The sequence below is a fragment of the Mus caroli genome, unplaced genomic scaffold, assembly GCF_978045245.1.
Source record: "Mus caroli unplaced genomic scaffold, Mus_caroli_1 scaffold_8, whole genome shotgun sequence".
Lineage (NCBI taxonomy): Eukaryota > Metazoa > Chordata > Mammalia > Rodentia > Muridae > Mus > Mus caroli.
In genome coordinates, this window is record NW_028227263.1 from 116,603,427 (window position 1) to 116,619,193 (window position 15,767).

The 15,767-nt window shown below is 50.5% G+C and overlaps 1 protein-coding gene across 1 annotated transcript in view; it reads left to right on the forward strand.

The window, feature by feature from the left end:
• Positions 1 to 8,817: 8,817 nt before the first annotated feature.
• Pak4 (p21 (RAC1) activated kinase 4) overlaps positions 8,818 to 15,767 on the forward strand; it is a 38,857-nt gene continuing 31,907 nt past the window's right edge. The window contains exon 1 of the mRNA XM_021166831.3: positions 8,818 to 8,954. The gene's annotated coding sequence lies outside the window, so the exon portion shown is untranslated. The remainder of the gene's footprint in view (positions 8,955 to 15,767) is intronic.

Below are 15,767 nucleotides of genomic sequence, written 5' to 3' on the forward strand. Positions count from 1 at the left end.
TGATCCTCCTGCCTTCATCTCTCACTTGCTAGGTAGGATTCCAGGTGTGCACTCCCAAGCCTGGCTCAGGGTTGAGATCTTTTATACCTATGTTTCCTTCCTATTCCCTCCGCATTCCCTGATGAGTCCCGTTTGAGCCAGGTCTCTGGGGCTCCATATACTACAGCCCCCAGTGCCCCCACTGTCTGCTTATTCACCAGTCTTTGTGTCCTTCCTGGGCTCAAGACTCTGTGACAGTGACCAGTGGCATTTTGTTTCCACTTGAGTCTATCACTCCATCTGATTCCACCGAGGTCCCTGGTGTCGCACATTCTAGGTCATTGCTACTCTGGGATGGGTGTCTCTCGGTCTCCTATTAGATGCTAAGGAGGACAGGGACCAAAGTGGCCCAACTCAACAGAGGCCCTAGGAAGGTTATCACATGCCAAGCTCTACCTCAGCCATGTCAGGGACAGCGATGAATCAGAAAGAGAAACCAGGTCACCCAACCCAAATGATGCATAAGGAGAGAATGCTGACCGGCGAAGGCATGTTGTGGAGGGCCAGCTCAAGGCTGTGGAGCCACAGAACTGCTGAGGTACCACAGGATACCACTGTGTAAGCTGTGGACCTGCCTGGCAGGGAGAGCCCACAGAGGGAAAAGGCCTGCAGGCAGGCAGCGCAAGGGGGCCGAGCCCAGCTTTGCCACTTCCTGGGTGATGACTGCAGGCCATGGTCCTCTGTGAACCTCTGTTTCTTCATCTGTATGTAGAGGAGGGGCCTGTGGGAGGCAGCCTTGAATGGCATTAAAAGCTTATCATCAACCTGTATTTTCTCTTCTCCTCCCCTCCCATCTTGCTTTCCTTCCTTCCTTTCAACTCCATATCTGATTTCTCCTTCTATACCCAATCACGGACAAACACTCCCATTTCCTTTTTTTTTTTTTTTTGTCACGACAAGTGACATATCATCTCTTCCCTTCCCCACAGTCTAGCCTTGATCTAGTGATCTTCTTCCCCCAGCCTCTCCTGAGATGGAATTATAGGCATGAGCTATTATTCCTGGCTGCCCCCCTTTTAATTTATTTTTATTTTATGTGTATAATTGTTTTTCCTATATGTATATCTGTGCGCTATGAGCATGCCTGGTGCCCATGGAGGCTAAGAAAGGGTATCAGATTCCTCCCTAAGACTGGAGTTACAGATAGTCATAAGCCACCCTGTGGGTGCTGGGAACCGAACCTGGGTCCTCTGCAAGAGCGGTCAGTTCTCTTAACTGTTGAGCCTTCTCTCCATCCCGCTAGCTGCCTTTTTATTTATTTTTATTTTTTATTATTTCAGTTTGCGGATACAAGGTCTCTCTGTGTATCTCAAGGTAACCTCAATCAAGTGCTGGCGTGTCGGGCCATGCACCACACCACCATACCCCTCTCAGGACACATACATACTCACCATGTAAACACATCATACCCCTCTCAGGACACATACATACTCACCATGTAAACACATCATACCCCTCTCAGGACACATACATACTCACCATGTAGACGCATGTTTATCTGTTCTATGACAACTTTACAATTGGAACTCCAGGAACCACAGGGATTTCTTGGATTCTGTTGCTTCCCCAGCCCAGGCCACTGGTCCGTAGTTAGGTGCCCAGTGCATACTGCTGGGTATCTGAAGAAGGGAACCAGAAGGGACACTTCCATGTTTAGCCCAGCCTGTCATTCCAGAGCCTCACACAGAACAGTGGGGCCTCTTCTCCAGGTGACTCACAGAAAGGCCAGCCACGGGAGCCACAGCCTGGTGAGAGGAGACCCACACCCAAGAGGCCATGCTGCATTATCTGGTCCATGTGCCTTGCATGGGAGACCCTGAGGATTAGGAAGGAATCGCTGAGCACGGAAATGTTATCATGGGCCTCAGGAGAGTTTGTGACCTGTTTTTCCTGCTTGCTGAAAGGAACATGGCCGCGTTACCGTCTCTATTGTGCTTTCTTTTCATTTTTAAAAATAAGCTTTAACCTGGGAACTGGTTCTCGAAGAAAACTGGAAAGATAAAAGAGTTCCCACAGGATCCTCACGCCTGGCTTTCTTTTATGATTAAAATCTCATATGATAGTACATTTGTTTGTGGTTTCGTTGCTTGGTGGTTTGGGGCCTCTTTGAAAGGATTTGTTTTTATCGTCTGTGTATGAGTGTTTGGCCTGCGTGTATGTCTGTGTACTACATACAAGCAGATCCCCTGGAACGTGAGTTATAGACAGTGGAAAAGTGCCGCGTGGGTGCTGGGACTTGAACCCAGGTCCCCTGGAGCCGCAGCCAGTGCTCGTAACCATTAAGCCAACTCTCCAGTGCTGGGTTGTTGTTTGGTTTTCCTTTGTCTCTGTGAAGAGCGGCGTGGGGATTTTTATGGGGGTTGCATTGATTCTGTAGATTGCTTTTTGTAATATATCCATTTCCCCAGCAGCAATGGTGCCAATCCGTGAACACGGAAGTCCCTGCAGCTCCTCACCCCTCCCCCGTTTTCCTCCTTTAGTGTCTTTAAAGGTTTCTTTGTAAATAATTTTCGCAGATTTACTCCTGGTTATTTTTTTTTTTCTGGAGGCCATTGTGAATAGGATTGTTTGCCTGATTTCTTTGTCGAAGCGTTCATTATTAGGGCTGGAAAGATGGAACAGAGGACCTGAGTTTAATTCCCAGAACTCACATGGTGGCTCACTACCTCCTGTAACTCAAGCTTTGGGGCTTACAGTGCCCTCTGCTGGCCTGCAGGGACTCCTGCACATAAATGCACGCATACACTGTTTTTTTTTTTTTTTTTTTTTAAAGATTTATTTATTATTGTATCTAAGTACATTGTAGCTGTCTTCAGACACTCCAGAAGAGGGCATCAGATTTCCTTACGGATGGTTGTGAGCCACCATGTGGTTGCTGGACGAGCAGTCAGTGCTCTTAACTGCTGCACCATCTCTCTCCAGCCCATGCATACAGTTATTAGACTGTTCACTTTTAAAGCAGGGCAGCTAATTGTGTCTAGTTCCATCTCCACAGTAATATTAAGATGGACTAGTAAACAATGAAAGATATGGCTATGAATGTGTCTCTGTGTGTAAGTACTGTGAACCACTGAGACTGCTCTCCAGCACCCGCCCTCTCCCTCTCTCTGTCCCTCTTCCCCGTGCCCTTGCTCCTTTATATTTTCTTTATTTTTATGTTTATCTGTGTGAGTGCCAACTGTGTGAGCAAGTACCAGAGGAGGTCAGAACAAGGCATCAGATTCCCTGGAGCAGGAGTTATGGGTAATTGCAAGCAGCTAAACATAGGTGCTGGGAACCCAACTGGAGTCCTCTACAAGAACAATGTACGCTCATCTCTCCAGCCCCTCGCAGGCCACTCCTACCCAGAAGCAACATTTGTATCTCTTCCCTTCAAAAGCATCAAGCTGCAGCTGACAAACCACCCTCTGTTATATCAGCCACAGTCCCCTTCCTCTCTTGGACCTCCTTCCCTGCAAGGCTGTGGCTTAATGAGGTGAGGGGCACTGGCCCACCTGCACTTCCCACCCCAACAGTTGATCTGATAACCAACATGGCACCTAAGTGACCAATTTGAGCAACTGGCGTGGATGGGTACACTGGGTGGAGGGATGATCCCCATCGGATTGATTAGTGAATATAAGCAGAAAAAATGAAGCAGGATGTGCTGACTCATGACTGCACTCATGAAGACAGAGGCAGGGGGATCATTGTGTTCTAGGCTGAGATTAGAAGGGCGATTCCTGGTTTTGTTTCTCATGTAGCCCAGGCTGGCCATGAATTCGTGATATAGTTGAGGGTGGACTTGAACTTCTGATCCCCGTGCCTCCACTTTTTGGATGCTGGGATTACACAGAGGTGGCCCCGCGCCCTTGCTTGTAAGAGAATATTTCAATCGCCCAGAATCCCCTGCAGCAACCCCACCCCCATCAGCCTTTAGTATCAACTAATCTAATGTGGTCAGTATCGACTAGATTTGCCTTTCCTATGATACTAGGAATGGAGCTATGCAGTACTGACCTTTAGAAAATGGCTTCTTTCAACCAGCCCAGTATATTTCCTCCACAGGTCAGTGAGAGTACCAGCCCCTTCCTCACTGAGGGATTCTAAGCAAAGGCCCTACCACAGGGCCACACCCCCAGCCCCTCACTGGGGGATTCTAGGCAGGGGCTCTACCACTAAGCCACGCCCCCAGCCCCTCACTGGGGGATTCTAGGCAGGGGCTCTCCCACTGAGCCACGCCCCCAGCCCCTCATTGGGGGATTCTAGGCAGGGGCTCTACCACTGAGCCACGCCCCCAGCCCCTCACTGGGGGATTCTAGGCAGGGGCTCTACCACTGAGCCACGCCCCCAGCCCCTCACTGGGGGATTCTAGGCAGGGGCTCTGCCACTGAGCCACATCCCCAGCCCCTCACTGGGGGATTCTAGGCAGGGGCTCTGCCACTGAGCCACGCCCCCAGCCCCTCACTGGGGGATTCTAGGCAGGGGCTCTACCCATCCCTAGTCCCCTCCCTGACAGACTCCAGGCAAACACCCTCCAGATAAATTGCATCTTCGTCTCTACATGTTCTTTTTATGGCCACGTGGGATTATTTGACAGCACAGAACTTTCTAGTCCTCATCATTTTATTTTATGTTTTTAAATTTTATTTATGTTATTCTTCCGGTGGTCGAGAGGGGACCAGAAGTGATTAGAAGTCTAGACATTTGAAATCAGAATGCCTGTGTGATTTGGCGATTACGTACGTTTTCTGTGCCTTAATTTTCACGCCTTTTGAATGGGAATATCAATAGTGCATATGGATTTTTGTGAGGACTTCAGTGATAACAGCCTTCCAAATCTTAGCTGGAATAACTTTGTCTTGCAAGTCACCATTTAGCAGTTCTCCATGACAGACTGCAGTAAGACAAGCCAACCTTCCCAGGCTCAAACAGCTTCTGCCGACACCAACAGCACCTTTTTTTTTTAATTGGGTATTTATTTCATTTACATTTCCAATGCTATTCCAAAAGGGCCAAGAAATAAACACAAAATTTTCCTGGAGTCTGGTTGTTCCCTAGGCCCTGAAGTTTGCTGTTCTAACACTAGGTGGCGGTCTAAGCCCTGGTTTGTACCATTTGGGGAGTAAATGAAAGGGGGGGGGGCTGTTCTTGGGAGGGGGTGCAGTCATTTGTAGCTCTCCACAGCCCCATAAATAACCCCTAATAAACGTGCGTGAGTCATTCCATTGGTTGTTGGCACGCACCATTCCTGCGTGGAGACAGATGTTAATTTTACATCTTCCTGGGAGAACCCTACTGCAAAATTTAAGGGGGAGTGTATGTTACATGGCCTGCCGCATAGCATACTCCGTCAATGTTGGCATTATCATTATTCAATGTGATTGGCTCACAGCGAGTGCTCAGTGTATATATTTATTGAGCCAGTGTGAGCATAGGTTTTGAAGTCAGACCTCGGTTTAAAATCTATTAAGGGGGCTGGGGAGATAGCTCAGCCGGTAAAGGCGCTTGCTCAATGGCCTGAATTCGATCCTGGGAATCACACAGAAGAAACAGAGAACATTCTCTTTGTCCCCCTCACTCTGGTACACAGTCATACACAGGCAAAACAAGCAAATATAAAGAAAGAGGAAAAACAACAAGAGTGTTTAAACACCGGTGAGAATACTTCGAATGCAGGCCAAAGTGGGAATCTGTTGTACGATCTTGCGATGTGTGTCCCCGACCATAGGGAGGCAGCAGAGGGCAGCCGGTGAATGAAAGAGCACCTAGAATTCTCCCAACTTTGGTCTCTAGAGTGAACTGGAAACCAATAAAATTCCAGGTTTCTAAAAATGTTTAGAATAGCTGGGCATGGCGGAGCACGCCTTTAATCCCAGCACTCGGGAGCCAGAGGCAGGAGAATTTCTAAGTTTGAGGCCAATCTGGTCTACAGAGCAAGTTCAAGAACAGCCAGGGCCACACAGAGAAACCTAGGAAGAAAAGAAAGACGTGGGGGGTGGGGGTGGGGGTGGGGGAAGAGGGAGAGGAAGAGAGAAAGGGAAAGACAGAGAGAGAGAGAGAGAGAGAGAGAGAGAGAGAGAGAATAGAGCACCCACTGCCTCTTGTAGCATCGTTGCTACAAGTGCTTTGTATCTCTAGGGAGGCAATGGCAGGATGTCTTCCCAACAGGAAGGTCACCCCTGTCTTCCCAACGAGGGATGTGGGAGCAGACAGATCAGCTGTTCGAGGTCATCCTTGGCTACATCCTGAGTTCCAGGCATGAGCCTGGGCTGCATGAGACTTTGTCTAAAACAAAAACAAATACAAGCAAACGTTCTTCGGGAGCTGAGAGTGTAGCTCACTGATTTAGAACCAGTCACGGTCTCTTACAGTCCTGGGCTCCGTCCCCAGCACCGCACCCCACGCGCAGAGTTTAGAAGATGAGGTAAACGCGCTCACATCTCCTCTAGCCCGTCAGTCTGCGGCAGGGCATTCAAAGGAGACAATTATGTACCTGCTTGGGTTTATTTTTTTATTTTTGTGGACGATGGTTTCTAAAAGCAAACTGTGTACCACAGCCCAGGAGCTCAACGAGGAAAGTGTGGCTAAGCAAATTAGAGTCAATTAGTAGGATGGCTTCTTAGGCAGCCCCAAGATTAATCTTCTTGAAGAATATTTATTGACATCAAGAGTCACTGATGATGTATATAGTCTTAGTTTTAAAAGGTGTTTTTCTGTGGCTGGAGAAATGGCTCTTTTTTAGAGGCCTCTTCTGGCCTCTGAGGACGCGCGCACGCGCGCACACACACACAGAGGGATGGGGAATATTTCTTTAAACTTGCTTATTTTTCTGAGGTGGGGAATAATTATTTATTTTTATTTATTTATTTTTTTTTATTCTGTGGTTTTTCGAGACAGGGTTTCTCTGTATAGCCCTGGCTGTCCTGGAACTCACTCTGTAGACCAGGCTGGCCTCGAACTCAGAAATCCGCCTGCCTCTGCCTCCCAAGTGCTGGGATTAAAGGCGTGTGCCACCACCGCCCGGTGGGAATAATTTTTTAATTTATTTACTCTTCTTTCATACATTACTTCCCAACTGCAGTGTCCCCTCCCTCCACTCCTCCCAGTTCTCCCCATAAATCTTTTTTTTTTTTTTTTAAGATATACTATTCAGACCATTCTTCCAGGCATGGTAAGGAGACACGTGCCTGTAATCCCAGTGCTAAAAGACTCTCTTAGTGCATCGGAGGCCCTGAGTTCAACTGGAAATAAGATGAAGGGAGAGAGATGGGGATGGTGGGGAGAAAAGGCAAGCAGAGACCTGAACCACAGCCCTTCATTCATTCATGGTTTGCACATGTTAACAGAAGGCCTGCGGTGTGCCTGTGCAGGTGAAGCGCACAGGCAGCAGCATTTAAGTGAATCTTTGGAGGGTGGAATTACCCTTTAGTCAGCCACCCTTTTTATAAATATGTACTGAGCATTTACATACCAATAATATCAAGGCCCTGGCCTCGAGCAAAAAAAAAAAAGCAAGAGTTCAAGGTCAGCCTGGGCTACGTCCTGAGACCCTATCTCAGGAAACCAAAACCAGCCAGCCAAACACAAAACCACAGGCGGCAAAGAAAAGCAAGCTTTGCCAGAAGCTGGCAAAGGATTTAGTAGCACAAGGTAGGACATTTTGCCCCTTAGAGAACACAATGTTTGAGAAAAACCCAAAGGAACCCTAGGAGTCAGGAGGATGCTTAAAGAAGAGAATCTTCCAGACAGAAGAAAAAGCCAGTGAAAAGAACCAGAGAAAGCCTGTTTGGGAAAACCTGTAACTTCAGTCTCCCAAGGGGCTCAGCTGGGGAAAGCATTTGCCTAGAATTCCCTAGGGCTGGGGACTTACCTAGTACTGCTAGCCTGTCCTGTATAAAAGCCCTAAGTTCAGTGTCTGATACCCAAATAAACAAATAAAACCCTCAAAAACCTCGATGAGAAAGCATCTTTACGTTTTTCAGTAAGACCTAATGAACCCATAGGTGGAAGGGTGTTTAGGGGCTGTGTTTCCCCCATGTTTTCCATTTTGAATAATTATAAAACACTTCATTACATTTATCCCTTTATTTTATGTCTATGGCTCTCTTGTGGAGGCTACAGATCAAGTCGTGGGAATCAGTTCTACGGTGTGGGTCCAGGAGATCAAACTTGTCAGTCTCAGCAGCAAGCGCCTTCTATCCACTGATACATCTCACACATTCGTGATTAACTGACTTAATAAACAAACAAACAAACAAACAAAAACTTATTTAAAAGATTAAGATCAAATAGTGTCAGATTTCCAGATTCGGACAGAGCTTCATTCAAAACTCGTTACTTGCTTCCAGTAGTCGTAAACCAACTAGCATCCTATTAGCTGGTTTCTTTACCTGTAAAATGGGTGTTACAACAGAGTTGTGTTAACAGTTTATAGCAGAACTAGTCGCGTGTTAACAAAGGCATAATAAGTGCTTAAGAACTGTTTCTGGCCTTTATGTTCTCGTATTTCCACTTTACTTTTTTGGGAGCCCGTGGGACTCTGTGCCACGCGAAAGCCGTTATTTCCCCTTTAAGAGGCGGAGTGGGCGGGGAGTCAACGATCCCGCACCTTTTCCAAACTTCCCAATCTCTGCTCTTCATTCTCCTCCTAGCGGTCTCCGATTGGGCCACTCGCACCAATCAGCGGTTTTAGGGAACCCTGCCCGGCTCACTGCCCCGCCTCCGAGTAGGCCCCGCCCATCGCCCGGTCAGCTCCGTTGCCATGGGGACTAGTGGGCGGCGAGGAGTAGGGGAGGCCCCGGATGTTCATTGGGGATTCAACATGGCGGCGGCAGTAGCCGCGGCGGCGGCGGCGCGAGACCGCTGAGGGCGGTGCGCGGGCACAGAGTTCTGGGCCAGGCAGCTAGGCCGCGAGCGACCGCGGCGCCAAGCCGGTAGGTTAGGGGGTTACCGTGCAAGGGGTTTGTGGCTGGGGGCGGGTAGGTCTGGGCCCGCGCCGTGGGAGAGCGGTTATTCGGAAGGGGGCGGGGCCGGTCGGGTCAAAGTTCACTCTTGGAGGGTCGCGTGGAAAAGGGTCGCGGGCCCAAAAATGAGGGAAAGGGGAGGGGACTGTCGCGACCAGTGGTTAGACCGGGGGAGGGGGCGTGGCCGGGTTTGAAATTTGTGCAAAGTTTGAAATACTAAGTGGGGGCGCGTAGGAGGGGCTCGGAACGGGTCTCATAAAAGGGGGAGCTCAGAGTAACTTAAGAAGAGGGTGTGGCTGTCAGGGCCGGAGGTCACAACCTAGAGAAGTGGGCGGCTGCCCGGTTAAAGATTTAAAAGCCTCAACCGGAGGAGGAGGTGCTTGAGTTTTAGGTTTTGGGGGTGTCTGAGACAGCCCTTAGGTAGAAGGTACGAAGATAAAAATCTGACGGGTGTAGATGTTCTGGGAGGGCCAGAAACTAAAAACTCAAGCGGGACACGTGCGGTGGGGAGGGGGACCAGGGACATCTAACAGAGCCTTCGAAAGTGTGTCCTGGTGGTGGGAGTAGAAGGGGAGCCCCTTCCCACAGATAATGAAGGCCACACACTGGTAAAACACTGATGATAGGCTGGGCTTCCCTCTCCGCGTTAAAGCTCTGCGTATGTACTCATTTAGCGCGCAGTACAGCATCACTGGAGCCAAAGCTGTTATTAAGAAGCTAAGTGATTTGCCCCAGGTCAGCTAATGAAGTAAGGTGAGCAGCTGGGATTCCAGCTCCGGAGCTCTGTCCCAGAGTGCTTCTGTCGCCTGCTGCCTTTCACAAAATCTTGGTGCTGGTAAATGTTTAACGAGCGAGGGAGTGAGCGAGAGCGAGCGCACCCTGTATGCCTGGTCTTGTTTCATCCCTTATCTTGTGAGATGGGTGAGTTGGGTGTTAGAGAACACCCCTGTTTTCCAGATAGAAAAAGTAACGCCAAGAAAGCTTTGTTAAGAGAAAGGAGCTTTGGTCTGCTACCTGCCACAGGGTCCACTTCCCAGGAGGTCTGTTCCTGGAAGCCACTCCCTGGGTGGGAACAGAGTGTCTGTTTAGCCTCCTTGGAAGGGTGTGACCTGGGAGGGGAGGTTCCACTGGGCCTATGGGAGTGGCATGCTGGTGGGTGGCCCAGAGTCCAGTGAGCCTCTGATTGGGTGGGTGTGACCTTAGGCGCTCTCTATTCCTGACACCACAAGCTCTCCCTGTGGCCTTCTGTGGCTCCCAAACGCTTTACAGTTTGAGCCTTGGTCCTCCTTCCAGGGCTTTGACCTCCTGTCAGCCATCTTTCCACTTCGCTCACTCATGCTTAGCCAACCCTGGGCAGCTCTTGGCTTTGCTTTCTTTCGCCTCCATGGGAGAGCCCATTCTGCCTTCTCTCGGTTCTTGAGGCCATATGCACTCCTGCTGGATTCTGGGCGCTTCTGGAGCATCAGCTGGCTGCAGAGTGTCTGTGTGTGTGTGGGGGGGGGGGGCGGAGGATCCTCAGATACTGTAGCAAAGGGACAAGAGGCACACAGCCCTACCCTCAATGCCTGTTTGGACTCTCTCATAGGAGCATGCTGAGACCAGCCCTCAGCCAGGGACACTGAGCCTAAATGGAGACGGGACAGGGAGAGTGCCTGTATATGCTGGGTCTGTCCTGAGGTTCCTGTCCTTGGAAAGTCCCTCAAGGAAGCTCTGAAAGATGAGTAGGAGGGACAGGAAGGGACACAAAGTCAGAAAGGGCAAAGGTCCTGGCCTGCTAGTGGCTCAACCTGGGAAGGGCCACGTATAGTAAGTGTCTCCTCCTGTGTAAAGTGGACCTAAGAACAGTGCTGGCTGTGGAGGCCTGGCCTGAAGCCTGCCGTACAACCCTGTCCCAGCTCAGTGTCCCTGGCAGCCTGGCATGCTGTGGAAGTACTAGTCTCATCGCTGCCTCCCAACTTTCTCCACAGCCAACCCACCCCCACCCCCTGTCTGCACCCGACTGTCAGAGAGCTGGCATACTACCAGCACCAGATCTGTGAGGTCACCCAAATTCCCAGCCTTGTGGTGCCAGCTTGGCACAGATAAGGAGAGATGGGGGTTGTGCCATTGGAGACCCAGTTTCAGGCCCCTGCCTTGTCTTTGAGTCCTGAGCAAGTGTTTTTATAGTGACTAATTTTGTTCTTTATGTGCTATGGTGGGCTATGGAGAAAAGCAAGCTTTCAGTGTTAGGGAATGCCCAGCCATCCTTGTCAGGCCACAGGTGTCCAGCCAGGGATGCCATCCACCCAGCACATTGCCCCTCTCCATCCGAGCTTCCCTGAGGAACTGGATCAGCAAAGCCACCATCACTACCTAGAGGACAGCAGCCTAACAGATGCCAGCTCCGCAGCAGCACCACCTGACCCACCCATTCCACAGATCCAGATCTGATCTCTGTCCTTTGAATGCCCCTGTTTGTCTCATGTCCGCTGCTGTCTCACTGTGCACAGATACAGTGTCACCTGAACATGTCACAGTGTTCTGCAGCCTTGGATGGTCCCCTGATTTCCATGCTGTTCAGTATTTCTTTCTCATCGATCACATAGGAGTCATCATGTTTTGGTGGCCACACGGCCAGTTCCTTGCTGAGCTGTCACTGTGCTGTGATGAATATTCTAGAATGTTTCCTTGTGGGCCATAGTGTGTCTTGACTTACTCCTTATGGTGGAGCTCACACTGGGTCCTGATGCTGGGGCATTGCTCTCCTGGAGGTTGTGCCCAGCAGTGCGCAGAGGTGCTTTCATTGACCCACCTCCTGTGATTGTTGTGCCTTTGGCCACAGTGATTTCCTCCACCTAGACATGATGGACTGCCCTACTATGCCAGGCATTGCACACCCAGGGAGATAGATGGCTTTTGTGACTACTTGACCGTGATGCCCGTCTAGCAGGCTTCAGGGCTTTGACTGTTACTCTCTAAGACATGTATAACATTGGCCACGGCCTTGACCACTCTCCCATGAGGAACACCTTCCAGGGTAGACATTTGAGAAAAGATCTGACTTGGTAGGGGTGGGCCTATTTATACTCTGCCTGAGTGGTTGCTGCACAGCTAGCTAACAGAGCCTGTCAGATTTGTTCCTGGACAATGGCAACAGGTCAGACAGAGGAGGAGGTTCAGGCAGTGGGGAGGGGGCTTTCTTGAGAAAGAGACATCTGATTGAGAAAAAATGAGCTTTCAAAGAGTGGGAAAATAAAGCAGGGGGTGGGTACTGAAGGTATAAAGCCTGGGGACCAGGCACATCATAGGGAGGGCCTGGGTGGCACCCACGGGGGTGGGGGGGATTTCTTTGTAAAGCTTGCTTAGCCTAGCTGGGATGTGGCTCAGTGTTTGGAATGTTTGCCTTGCATGGGGAGAGGCCTCGGTTCCATCCTAGGATCATATAAAACCAGAGCTGATGGTGCGTGGCTAACCCAGGAGGTGGGATCCCCCACCCCCCCAAAGCCAAGACAGCCACACTGCCATCAAAGAGGTGGCTTGTTGGGAGGCAGTAAGGGAAAAGCAATGATGGAGGGAGCCTGTGTGCATTCTTCCCCCATGTTAGCTCACCTGATCTTGCAACAGTCTTTAGTCAAGAGAAAACAGATCCAGAGAGACAGACTTGTCTAAGGTACCTAGCATGCAAGTAACAGAGGGAGGCAGGATTTGAACCCTGGCTTCAGGCTCCAAAATCACTGTTCCTCCTGACAGCCTTCAGTGACTTTAAAGTAGCTTTGGTTGGGCAGTGTTCATTTCCATCCCATGGATTTCACCCAGGTCCCTTTTCAGACAAGTTCTCTGGGGACCTGTTGAACATGAGAAGTGATGGATGTTAAGTTCGTGTCCCTGCCAGTACTCCTGTGACCCTGCCCTTCCTTATACACCACTATGCACCGCTTCTTGGCCTGTGGCTTATGATGAGCTATGTTTCCTGGCCAGACGCCGGTCAGGGGTGTCCCCAGCAGCTGTTTCTTACATCTCCCTATCAGACTGGTAGCCACAGATGCAGCCAGTAGGAAGCTGTCCCTTTCCAAGTCATGGCCAGGGAAATGGATTGCCCCCCTTGCTCATCCGGGGCCGGAGCTTATTGTCTGCTGGACAACTTGGCTCACAGGAAAGTTTGGTGGGGGTGGGAGGTTCTGAGGAAGGTCAGAGGGGAATTCCCCAGATCCCAAGGGAGCACACAGTGACAGTAGGACAGAAGCCACAGCTCATTACAACCCGTCTCCTGGGACTGCTGCTCTTTTCCAGCAATCCAAGGGACAATGGGGACTTCCCTGACTAATGTACAGTACTGACATATCTCTTGGCCAGTCCCCCTTACTAGGAGCCTCTGGGGAAGAGACAGCCTCCTCCCTGGTGAAATGGGGGTGGTTTCAGTTCCCTGCTCGCCAAGCCCCAGGCAGATAGATGTGAAGGACGACTGCATGCAAAGTACTCCTCAGCTCAGAGCCTGATGAGTCTTCCATAACCTCAAACTTGATGGCTTTCACAGGTGTGCCTCCCGGTGCCCTGACCCTGGCTTTCCCTAAAGCAGAGCTGCAGTACTCAGAACCTCCCCCTCGCCACGCCACCCCCAGTCCACCTCCAGCTCCTGCACAGGTCTTAGGACTGTGTGCAAGGACCCTGAAGACCATCTATCCCTGACCTCATTTCCTGCACTCTCATAGGAAGACACATTGTTTTGCATGTGTGTGAATTACCTAGTCTCTACACAGTCACTGGGAACCACGCAGTCAGGACGGAGAGTGGCCAGGATGCTGGTCACCTTCCCAGCACAGCCCATTGTCCTCAGATCCAGAGATTCTCCTCCTCCTCCTCAGCACATTTGTTCCTGCAAGCACTCCCTTCCCTTCTGTTTCCAGTGGTCCTCCTATTCCCTCACCCCGCTGTGAAACAGAGTATCCTGCTGTGGCCCAGGCAGCCTCAAGCTCTCCATGACCCTCCTGCATGGCCTCCCAAGTGCAGGGACACACCTGGCTTGTAGTTTTCATCTGTGCTAAAGCTCTGGGCCACAACCGAGTGCATCCTTGAGTACCCTGTGGCTCCCATGCACCCTGCCCTTTCCATGCTGCAGATGGCTGAGTAACCAGACGTGACTGTGCTGGTGTGAGTGCCTAGGACTGAATGTGAGGGTCAGTGCTGTGCACCTGAAACTCTGCAGCCTGCCAGGTCGGCGCTGACTTGATACTGTGCTCCCACCCCCAGGGTCTCAGGACCACACAGTGTGCTGCTTCCTTCCAGCGGGATGTTATCTGGCACTTTGACTATGGACCCCGGGCTGGTGACCTAGGTCCTCACTGTTCTGAGTCCTTTAAATGAGTGTTTTGTTGAAAGGTACTTCAGCATCCTTTTATGCCTCCTGGCTGGGTGTGGTGCCATGTGCCTGTGATCCCAGCATTCAGGAGGAAAGCAGAGGGACTGAGTTCAGGGCCAGCCTGGGCTAATTAGCCTTTATGTTAATAGAGGTAACCGTAGTGCTGCTTCCGCAGCGGGTTGTTTGGGGGACATAAGGGTATATTCAACAGGCAAAGGCCGTGGTGGCAGAGGTTGTTGCCTGCTGGGTTCAATAGTCAGTGCTTCTTTCTTTGTTGCATGCTTTTGTGGTTTTTTGTTTGTATGTTTGTAGCCCAGGTTAGCTTGGAGCTCACTGTAGCTCATGCCAGCCTCCAACTAGTTAGTGGTCTTCTTGTCCTGTCATCCCTTGTGCTGGGTTTACAGGTGTGAGCCACCAGTCCCTGTTCTGAGTATGTCCTGAACTTACTGGTCCTTGGACTTACTGTCATCATCCCAGGTGTCACACATCTCCATTTGTAGGGCAGGAAATGATAGCCTGGAGTGCTGTTCGGAACAACTGGCCACTGTAAGCAGGACTGGGGGTTAGACCCAGGAGGGCTGCTGCTAACTGTGGCTAGCACTAGGGCCACTCCCAGTGCTAAGAAGGCTCATCTTTCCTGGTGTTTTCATTCCAGGCTGCAGGGCAGCTCTGAAGGGACCAGGACAGGTGGGGCCTTTCACCCCTCCCAGCCCCAGGAACTCTGATAAAGCCCCATTGTGCAGGTTTCCAGATTCCTAGTCTGTTTTCACCACTCCCACAGGGCAGAGTGGCCAACCGTCCTGGCCAGTGGAGATGCCAAGGCTTGCCCCTCTTGTCTGTCCCCACAGTGAGCAGTCAATTTGGCCAGGGGAAGAAGATACAACACTGGAGACTTCCCCACAGAGTCACACACACACACACACACACACACACACACACACACACACACACCAGGGACTCCCTTAGGCAGTCTTGTTCCTCCCTTGAGGGATCTCCCACTCCCTGCTGCCCACACATCTCCACAGCCCTTGCCTTTTCTTTCCTCACATATCTCCACAGCAGCCACTCAGAGATTATTCAACCAAAATGCTATGTCCACATACAGCATTACTACTCAGTGTGTGTGTATGGTGCTAGGGATTAAAGCCAGGGCCTTTGTGCATGAAAGACAAGAACTCATTGCCGAGACAAGTACCCAGTCCCTCACTGGAAGATCTAGGCACTAGCAGAATTACAGAACTACCACTGAGCCATACCCCCAGCCCCTAACGATGGAGCCTAGCTAATGACTCCACCTCAGAGCCACGCCCTCCAACCCACCTCCACTGCTTTTTGTGTACCCAGTGTATGCAGGAACCACAGCAGGACTTGGGTGCTATTGAGTTCTGCCCTTGCTTTGAGACAGGATCTCTCACAGAATAGAAACTTGCCTTTTTTGCCAGAAGGTT